This window comes from Hemiscyllium ocellatum, chromosome 5 (assembly GCF_020745735.1).
Source record: "Hemiscyllium ocellatum isolate sHemOce1 chromosome 5, sHemOce1.pat.X.cur, whole genome shotgun sequence".
NCBI classification, from domain to species: Eukaryota; Metazoa; Chordata; class Chondrichthyes; order Orectolobiformes; family Hemiscylliidae; genus Hemiscyllium; species Hemiscyllium ocellatum.
Window position 1 is genome coordinate 38,978,695 of NC_083405.1, and position 9,093 is coordinate 38,987,787.

Here is a 9,093-nt window from a genome sequence, read left to right on the forward strand (position 1 = left end):
CCTGAAAATTATTGAACTCAATACTGAGTCCAGAGGGCTGCGGGGTTCCCAAGTGGAAAATAAGGTGTTATTCTTCCAGCTTGTGCTGACCTTCACTGGAACTGCAGCAAGCCTGAGATGGAGATGTAGGCCTGGGAACAGAATGGTTTGTTAAAATTGTTGGCAACTCGAAGCTAAGGGTCTTTTTTGTGGATAGAACATAAGTGTGAAGCGGTCACCCAGTCTATGCTTCATTTCCCGGTGTAGGGGAGACCACATTGTGAGCAGAGAATGCAGCAGGCTAGATTGTGAGGAGAGCAGATCAACTGCTGCTTCAACTGGACAATGTATTTGGGCCCTTGGATACTGAGGAGGGAGGAGGTAACTGAGCGGATGTTATTTCCACTGAGAGTCTTGCTACTGGTGGCATTAGGCAGTGGGGCTGCTGATGTAAGAAGGCGAATACAGGAAAACCAAGGCTCATGGGAACCTCAGGAACCGGAGTAGATTGCCATGGAGGTCAAGGAGCAAACAGCTCAGGGAGAGCTCGCTGCTGCAGGGCCATTCAGGACCTGTGGGGTCTGAAAAAGAGCCAGAGTCTTCCAGCCCCAACTCTATTTCCGGGGCATGAGTGAGGCTGAGTGCTGACAAAGGCACCTTGTGTCTTGCATCACTGTAATGGAACTGTGCCAAATGTCAGAGCAGGACTGAGGGCTGTAGGACTGGGTACTGAGCGCTGTTGGATTGGGTACTGAGGGCTGCAGGATTGGGTACTGAGGGTTGTGGAATGGGTACTGAGGGTTGTGGAATGGGCACTGAGGGCTGTAGGACGGGGTACTGAGGGCTGTAGGAGTGGGTACTGAGGGCTGCAGAATTGGGTACTGAGGGTTGTGGAATGGGTACTGAGGGCTATAGGAGTGGGTACTGAGGGCTGTAGGAGTGGGTACTGAGGGCTGTAAATGTGGGAGGCCACTGTCTCCTAGTGGCTGTGAAAGTAGCTCTGAATTTCTTTGTGACTGGCTTCTTCCAGGAGTAATGATGACCTGTGTGGGATCACACAGCCATACTCCCCACTCCCTGCACCCCCCACCCCCCACCCCCTATGAATCCCTCAGTGCATTGACTGAAACCTTCTGAGCAGGGTCATACCAGTTCATTTCCTCACTCTCTGCACACCCCCTCCCCCCCCATCCAACCCCAATGGTGAGGTCAATGCTGCAGCCAGCAGTATGATTCAGCAACATAGCTGGCTTCTCCCAAGTACTGCATTCCATCGACAGCAAACATGTGGCACTGACAAGATTATATCGCAACACTGCAGAATGGATCAACAGGAAAGGGATCCATTCCATTAAGGATAAGAACTGTCTAATGTGACCTCAGCTCATGACACTATTGCACAAACCCCCTGACTGAAGTAGATACAATGCTGTCTGTGCCTCAATCAGAGCCATGGTGGTGCAGTGGATAGAGCTACTGAAGATATAGTTCTGCTGCTTGGACTGATCTGAGTGAACCTCAGGTATATTCTGGAGAGTGTGCTATATCACCCTGCACTGCTATACTCAACACAGCTGGAGCAGACAGTGAGGTGATGTGCTGGATACTGAGGAACTGGGGGAATGGGAATGGTTTTCCAAGGAGGAGACTAAGGTTACTGGGGAGGAGAAATCTGTCTGCCCGTGATGGAGCTCAGTTGTGTTGGTCACTACAAGTCAAGCAGGATCTGCTTGACATGGTTCCAGTAGAAGAGAGCTGGGTGCAGCAGATCACTATGGAATGTAAAATAGTCATTGGTCATTAGACTAAAATCTGGTTTGCATTGTCAGAGCATGTTTCAGTCTCTGTTGGTTTTGTTTAGCATTCCCTTTTGATGTCTGTAAATAATAGCTCATTTTTGTCCAAATGTATGCCTGTATGTGATGTTCTCTTCGTCAACAATGTCAGGCCACTTGTCTATAGTGGAAATTGCAGACAGGGTATCACTGACTTAGAGGGCGTTCAGGCAAGATGTAGTGCAGACAAGGAAAGTGTGTGGTGTGTTTGTTATGCAGTGACTAGGATACCGAAATGGGTTTGTATGTCTGAGGCAGCTATGTGCTGTAGGCAGCATGGCTTCATGGCTGCAATACCATGACCTTGCAGTGGTGGCAATACTGGATTACTGATGCTCACTTGGATACCCAGAAGCTGTTCAAAACTGGCACAGACACAAGGAATGCAAGTTTGCCAGTAGAGATCCACTGAGTGGTGAGTTGTTCTGGGAATGATGTGTGGTAGTTGGGCCAGAATCAGCTATGACAGGTGCTGTAGGGGCGAGCTAGATAGTTAATGAGGAGCATTTGGAAAAATAGCCCAAGAAATCATGCAAGGACTCATGGAGAAAAGCCTCCAAATAACTCGATGCAATTAAGACAGCCAATGAAGGAATGATTCATCCTATAGAACTTACATAGAAGAGGCTATTCAACCTGCTGCATGTGTGATGGATCACTGAAAGAACTACATTAACAGTCTTAGATCCTTTGAGTTTTCACTTTTATTTTTCAAATAGTTATCTATTTCTCTTTTAAAATTGTTATGAATTGTGCTTCGGCTGAACCTTGCATTTTTTGAGCTAAGTGCAAGTTGCATAAAATGTTTAGAGTGTTTCTTGTCAATGAAATATTGTGACTTTTCTCATTGTATCTTACCAAGCTTACTGCATTAGTTCCCTAGATAAAAGCAAATTACTGCAGATGCTGGAATTTGAAACCAAAAGAGAAAATGCTTGAAAACCTCAGTAGGTCTGGTAGCATCTGTAAGGAGAGAAAAGAGCTGACAGTTAGACTTGAAATATCAGCTCTTTTCTCTCCTTACAGATGCTGCAAAACCTGCTGAGATTTTCCAGCATTTTCTCTTTTGGCATTAGTTCCCTAGCCGGCCCTGCATGGCTTCTCTCACGTCAGATCCCCAGCCATTTTGCCACACGTCTTTGCAACAAGATCTCACCACTCAGTGGATAGTCACTAAAAGACTGACATTCCTTGCATCCACACCATCTTTAAAGACAACACTGTGCCCAGAGAAGCACTTGCAATCTGAAACTGCATTGCACATAGACAGAGGCAGAATATGGTAATCAAGCGATAGATGGCATTAAATTTGTCTGACAGGTACCAGGAGCTCCTGGTGGACGAGGTGGTACAAAGGAAAGGGATCTTTTTCCCAGAGGATGGGAGAGGTGTCCGCACCACCTGACCCTGCCAACCTGGTCTGAGGTTGCCACCTGGTTCAGTGTCATCTCCAGGGTTCAAAGGAGTAGCAAATGTTATGGGATGGTGTAAACCACCCCCAGCCCCCCTCACGCCCCTAATTTAAACCAGCAACACAGAAAAGATTCACCCTGCACTGTAATCTGTTAAAATTCGAGAGGCAAAGACTGTCCCAAAAGTCACTATTTAAAGTAAAAATTAACAACTTTATTTTTTAAAGTCTAACAGAGAATAATTAATTAACAACTATTTACAACTCCTTTCTCTAACCTATCTTTTAATTTCCCTTGTCCGATAAAACCCCGGATTAAGATTTACCAAAAAATTCAAATTTCAAATCTTCTTTTTATACCTTCCTCTGTAGATTTGATGTCTAGGTCGATGTTGATGTTAATTTCTGTGCAAACTCCTTCTCCAGACAGGTACCTCTCAGAGAGTTCTTACTAGCAGTCTATATCTGTTGGTCTTTTGGCTGTTCTCCTCCAACTGTTCAATTTTTTTCTGGTTTTATACCCCCAAAACATTGGATTGTTTGATTGGTTTTAATTTTGTCAAAGTACTAAATTCAAAGTTGATTGGAGTTTGGTATCTTGGGACATAATTTAAACTGATTGGCTGAATTTGAATTTGTTTTTGTCTCATAGCAACCCAGCCAGTGCTAGCTGTTCTGACCAAGTGTTACATTGTTACCTTGTTCCAGACTCTCTGTGCTCTCTGAGTCCTTGCTAGCTTTCACCTCTCTTAAAGATACAGTACTTCTTACACCTTCGTAACACAAACAATGCAGAAAGGAGGTCAATTACCTTGTCTATTCTGCAAGTTTGGATGCCACATTTGTTTTAATTTCAGTCATTATCTTTGTTTTGGTTAAAAAGTCCAATGTCTGTCTCTGGCTGATCATTTAAAAATTAATATCTGACATAGAAACATAGAGATGTACAGCACAGAGACAGACCCTCTTATCCAAACTGGTCCATGCTGACCCAAATGTCCATCGGCATTAAACCCATTTCCTGCACTTGGCACATATCCTTCTGAATATTTCTTATCCACGTATTTCTCCAAATGTCTTTTAAATGTTGTTAATGTACCCACTTCAACCACTTCTGCTGGCAGCTCAGTCCTTATGTGTACCACCCTCTGTGTAAAACAATTGCCTCTCAGGTTCCCTTTTATTCTTTCCCCTCTAACCTTAAACTGATGACTGTTAGTCTTCACAACAATAGTAAGAGAGGAAAGCAATTAATCATATTACTGAATTAATCATATTGAAATAGTTCAGGAGAAAGCTAAAGCTTAATATTTTTCTGGACCATTTACTTGTCCTTTACAGGAGAATTTCAACATTCAAAGCACTTGCTAGAATCATATACAGCACAGAAGGAAACAATTTGGCCTATTGTGGATACATGGAGCCTGATACACCATAGCTCAGAACAACTTTCCACTCTTCACCTTGTTAGTTACACAACAGGTTCTTGGTTGTCTTTCTCAGGGAATGAAACTGTTGGAGAGGGTTAAGTGTTTGCTACTGCTGGAGCCTTCTGGTTTTCACATCATATTAGAACTCACTTGCACGCACCACACCTCACAGTGCAAGCAAGAATGGTGTTCCAGCCTCAACATTCAGGACAAGGTTCAGAGGAAAAGAAAACTTGCTCCCTGCTTTGAACCCTCAAAGGATGCACTGGCCAGGCTTTCACTTGCACCCGCCACTAACTCAGAGACTTTCGGTTCTCAAGGAAGAGACTGACACTAAAAGAAGCAAGAAATCAGCCACCTATTCAGCCCCATGCATGAGATGGTCCCATTACCTTGGCCATTAATGACCATATGAAAATATAGACAGGCACAAGAATACCAGGCAGGTTTATTAGAGGCATTTAATAAGCTGAGTAAAAAAAAATTTTGACTTTCTCTTCTTTGGTAAAGAAGAGATGCTGAGCTTACCTGAGTGAGACTTTCAAGATCCTGATGAGAATTGATCATATTATGAGATATTGTATATTGTGATGTAATTTCAAATAACTTTGGACAAATGCTAAAAATTAAGAAGTTGGAAGTAACTCCAAAGCTGACGAAATTCTAGAATAATCCATCAGGACAAACCACTAAACAGGAATATGTAAATAGTCTCAAATTACAATTAGACACACTCCAAGAAAAAGAATTGGATTATAGAGTGAGCAAATAGCTCACTGATTTTAAGTTGTGTTTTAAGCACATATGTGTTTGACCTACTGGTCTCTTCATGTGCTCTGCATGGTTCTAGGATCCAGGAGTATGATTTCCAATTATCAATTTTTTAGTATTTGTCCAACTACAATCTAATGGCCACAGTAAATTTTGGAACTCGAAGTCAAAAGTGTCTAACATATTTATAAGTCACTTGCATGATGTACTGAATGATTAAATAAAATAAAATGAAAAGATTTTCATATAAATTGATATATTCTATGCTTTACTTATAAAATTTCTTATCCAAGTGTAATGTTCTTTTAAGTTACTCATTCATACATCCTGATTAAATAATACTAATGTTTAGCGTTTCATGGCATTTTTCGTTGTAAAATGTAATAAAATGGAGCTTTATGTTGAAAACACAGTACTTTATAATTTAATACTGCATGTTAATTTCTAAGAGAAATAAAGTTGAAAGAATAATTTTACAAATCTTCCTCAAATACTTCATGTACTCGCACTGGCACTGTGGAAACCACCCAGCAACTTGAATAATATGGATGGTAAGGTTAAACTGGGGGCTAGACATTTATCCTCTTATTATAGTTGAATTGTTAATCTCCCTCAGGAGACAAAATAAGTTAGCATGAGTCCATGACTATGTAAGTTGCCACAGTCAATTGAAGAAAAAAGGCTCAAGCAAAATAAGTGTTTTGTTCTCATCATTACTTTAAATTCCAGATCACATGTTTCACCTTCCAGTGTTAAAGGAGCATGTTAAATTTCATCTGATTCCATTCGTGTTTGAAATTTCATTTGTAGCCAAGCCCTTTGTTTTTGGTGAAAGATCCATTGTCAAATCCTAATTCCAATCCTAAACATGAGAAATGTTATTGGCATTGACAATCAACTTAAAGGCAGGATTATCTAGTGCCAAAAAAAATCAAAGGTAATATCAATGTATGTGTTAAACTGATCAGATTATTTTATTCATTTGACATTGAATTGAAAGAGAACCTTATTTACAAAAAGGTAAAAGCAGATATTTTAAAATGCTCATGAAGAAAATGATCAATTACAATAAACGATTCTGAGTGGGTTTAGGTGAATTACCACAGCAAGGTATTGTGTCATGCCCTTTATGTTACCTTGAATTATCATATTTGAAATACTTAATTTGTAAAGAAAATTCAATATTACCAGAAAAAAACAGAAATTGCTAGCAAAGCTCAGCAGGTTTTCATCTGATGAAGACTTGCCAGATTTGAAATGTTGACTATGCTTTCTCCCCATAGATGCTGCTAGACCTGCTGAGCTTTGTCAGTAATTTCTGTTTTTGTCTCAGATTTCCAGCACCTGCAGTTCTTTATTTTATGTCAATAGTTCAATCTACCTGCCTCTGCCACATCCGATAGTATTGGTAGACATTGTGGAGACCACGTTTCATCCTCGTAATGAGGATTCAGAAGCTCCATACTGTCTATCAGAAAAGATTTAGAAGCTGGGCATCCATAAAGTGCCTTGTGCCATCCGCAGCAGCAGAATTGTATCCCACTGTAACCTGTAACCTCATAGCCTGGCATATCACTGACTCTAACATTGCCATTATGCCAAAGGATCAACCCTGGTTCAATGAAGAACATTGAAAACCATGCCAGGAGTAGCAGGAGGTAAGCCTAATAAAGCTACAATGTGGGACTAACACAGGCTAAATGGGGTAGGATGCTCATGACAGAAGAAATTTCTGTCCTCCCACAATCAAGTAAGTGATCCTATAACCAACAGATGAGGTCAGGACAAATCTTTAAGTCTTGCTACAGTTGTGAATATTGGTGGACAATGAAACAAATAATAAGAAGTGATCCTATGAGCATCTCAATGTTGTCAAGGAGAAGCATTTGAGTGCAAGAGAACTGAAAACATTTGTAACTAATTTTAACCAGAGGTGCTGATAGGATCATCCATGTCAGCCTGCTCATGAATTTCCATGATCACAGATGACACTATTCGGAAAGTCAAATCACTCCACATAGTGTCAAAAAACAACCACATGCACTGAATACAGTGAAGTTCTTCAGGTCCGACACAATAGTACTTAGAATGCTGAAGACTTTCAGAGACAATAGGACATCCAACCAAACTATTCTAGTACAGCCACACATTGGTAATAATCCAACAAATGGGAACATAATCTAGGTATGTTCTTCGCACAGAAGACAGAATACAACCAACCTGGCCAATTACCACCCCATCTACATACTCTTAATTCTCAGTAATGTGATGGAAAGGTGCCTTGATTCAAACATCTTCGACTACTTCAACAATGACCTTCTCTCCACTTTAAAACAGAAGCGAGGAAGCTCACTGATTTTGTAGTTTTCAACCATTCACAACTCCTCAGAAAAGGAAGCAATTCCTACTGACATGCAGCAAGATCTGCACAACAGTCAGGTTTGGGCTGATCACTGGCAAGTAACATTTTCACCATACGAGTGCCAGGCAATGACCATTTTCAACAAGAGTTTGAGCCATCTCACTATTTAACAAGAGTGTCATTGCTGCATCCACCTGGGAACCCTCATTGATCATCAGAAATGTAACTGACCAGCCTTATAAATACTGCCTCTGTGAAAGTAGATCAGGTGTCTGGGGATTCTGCAGACAATATTTCATCTCCTGATATCTTAAGGTCTGTTCACATTGACAGGCTCAAACCAAGCATGAAATGAATATTGTCCATTTGTCTGGATGAGTGGAGCTGCAACAACACTCAAGAAGCTCAAACCCAACCAAGACCAAACAATCAATTTTATTATCACAATGTATCAAAACAGATTGAGCCAGTGGCCAAAAAGGGATTCACATCTGTGAGCATTTCAACAACTCACTGACTATTTCAAACGTACCAAGAATTCTAATTACAAATCCTAATTATATGAAAGAAAAACTAAAAATAAGTAAATTATGGCAGAATAAAATAAATTTTGGATCTAAGGAGGTAATTTTCACTCTTCAGGACAGGTGAAGGTGCTGCTAACAATTTAGGAGAATCGATGTAACCATTTTTATTTTACTGCCTGCAGGCTGGATGTTGTAACTCTCCAGGAAGCCTGATCGTCGATGGCAAGGGACTTGTTGGAAAATATGTTCACAATAGAGTCTGTAGCCTAGGAGGAGCAGGAATGTTTCACCAAGTTTACAGTCAGGTGATCAGCTGACTCCACCCCACTGGTCTCAAGATTGTTCAATTCCCCTTCCCAAGACTTACATCTTCTCCATTTCCAGGCTGTCACCCAGAACAACCGTCAATCCGGCTGCCTACAGCAGGGAAACCTCTTGACAATTAAAGCAGATCCTGCCTTTACATTTGTCAGGGCCTGCATAAAACCCCTTTCTCTCGGGATTACAAGCTGCAAATGGTCCTTCAGTGACCTCCACCACCTCACCACTCTCTTGATCCCTCTTCTCCCTTTTGTACTTATTATCCCTGTATAAGTATCAAAAAACATTTATATCTAAAACCATGCAATTAAATCACTAAAGCATTGAAGCTAATATCAGGTGGTAAAGCGCATGCAGGAGGCATTACTAACTTCAGTATTCCCACAATCAATAACAGCAATTTCAATATCTTCATGATAAGGAATTATTCTGTGTAAATGAAAAGTGCACCACCTAT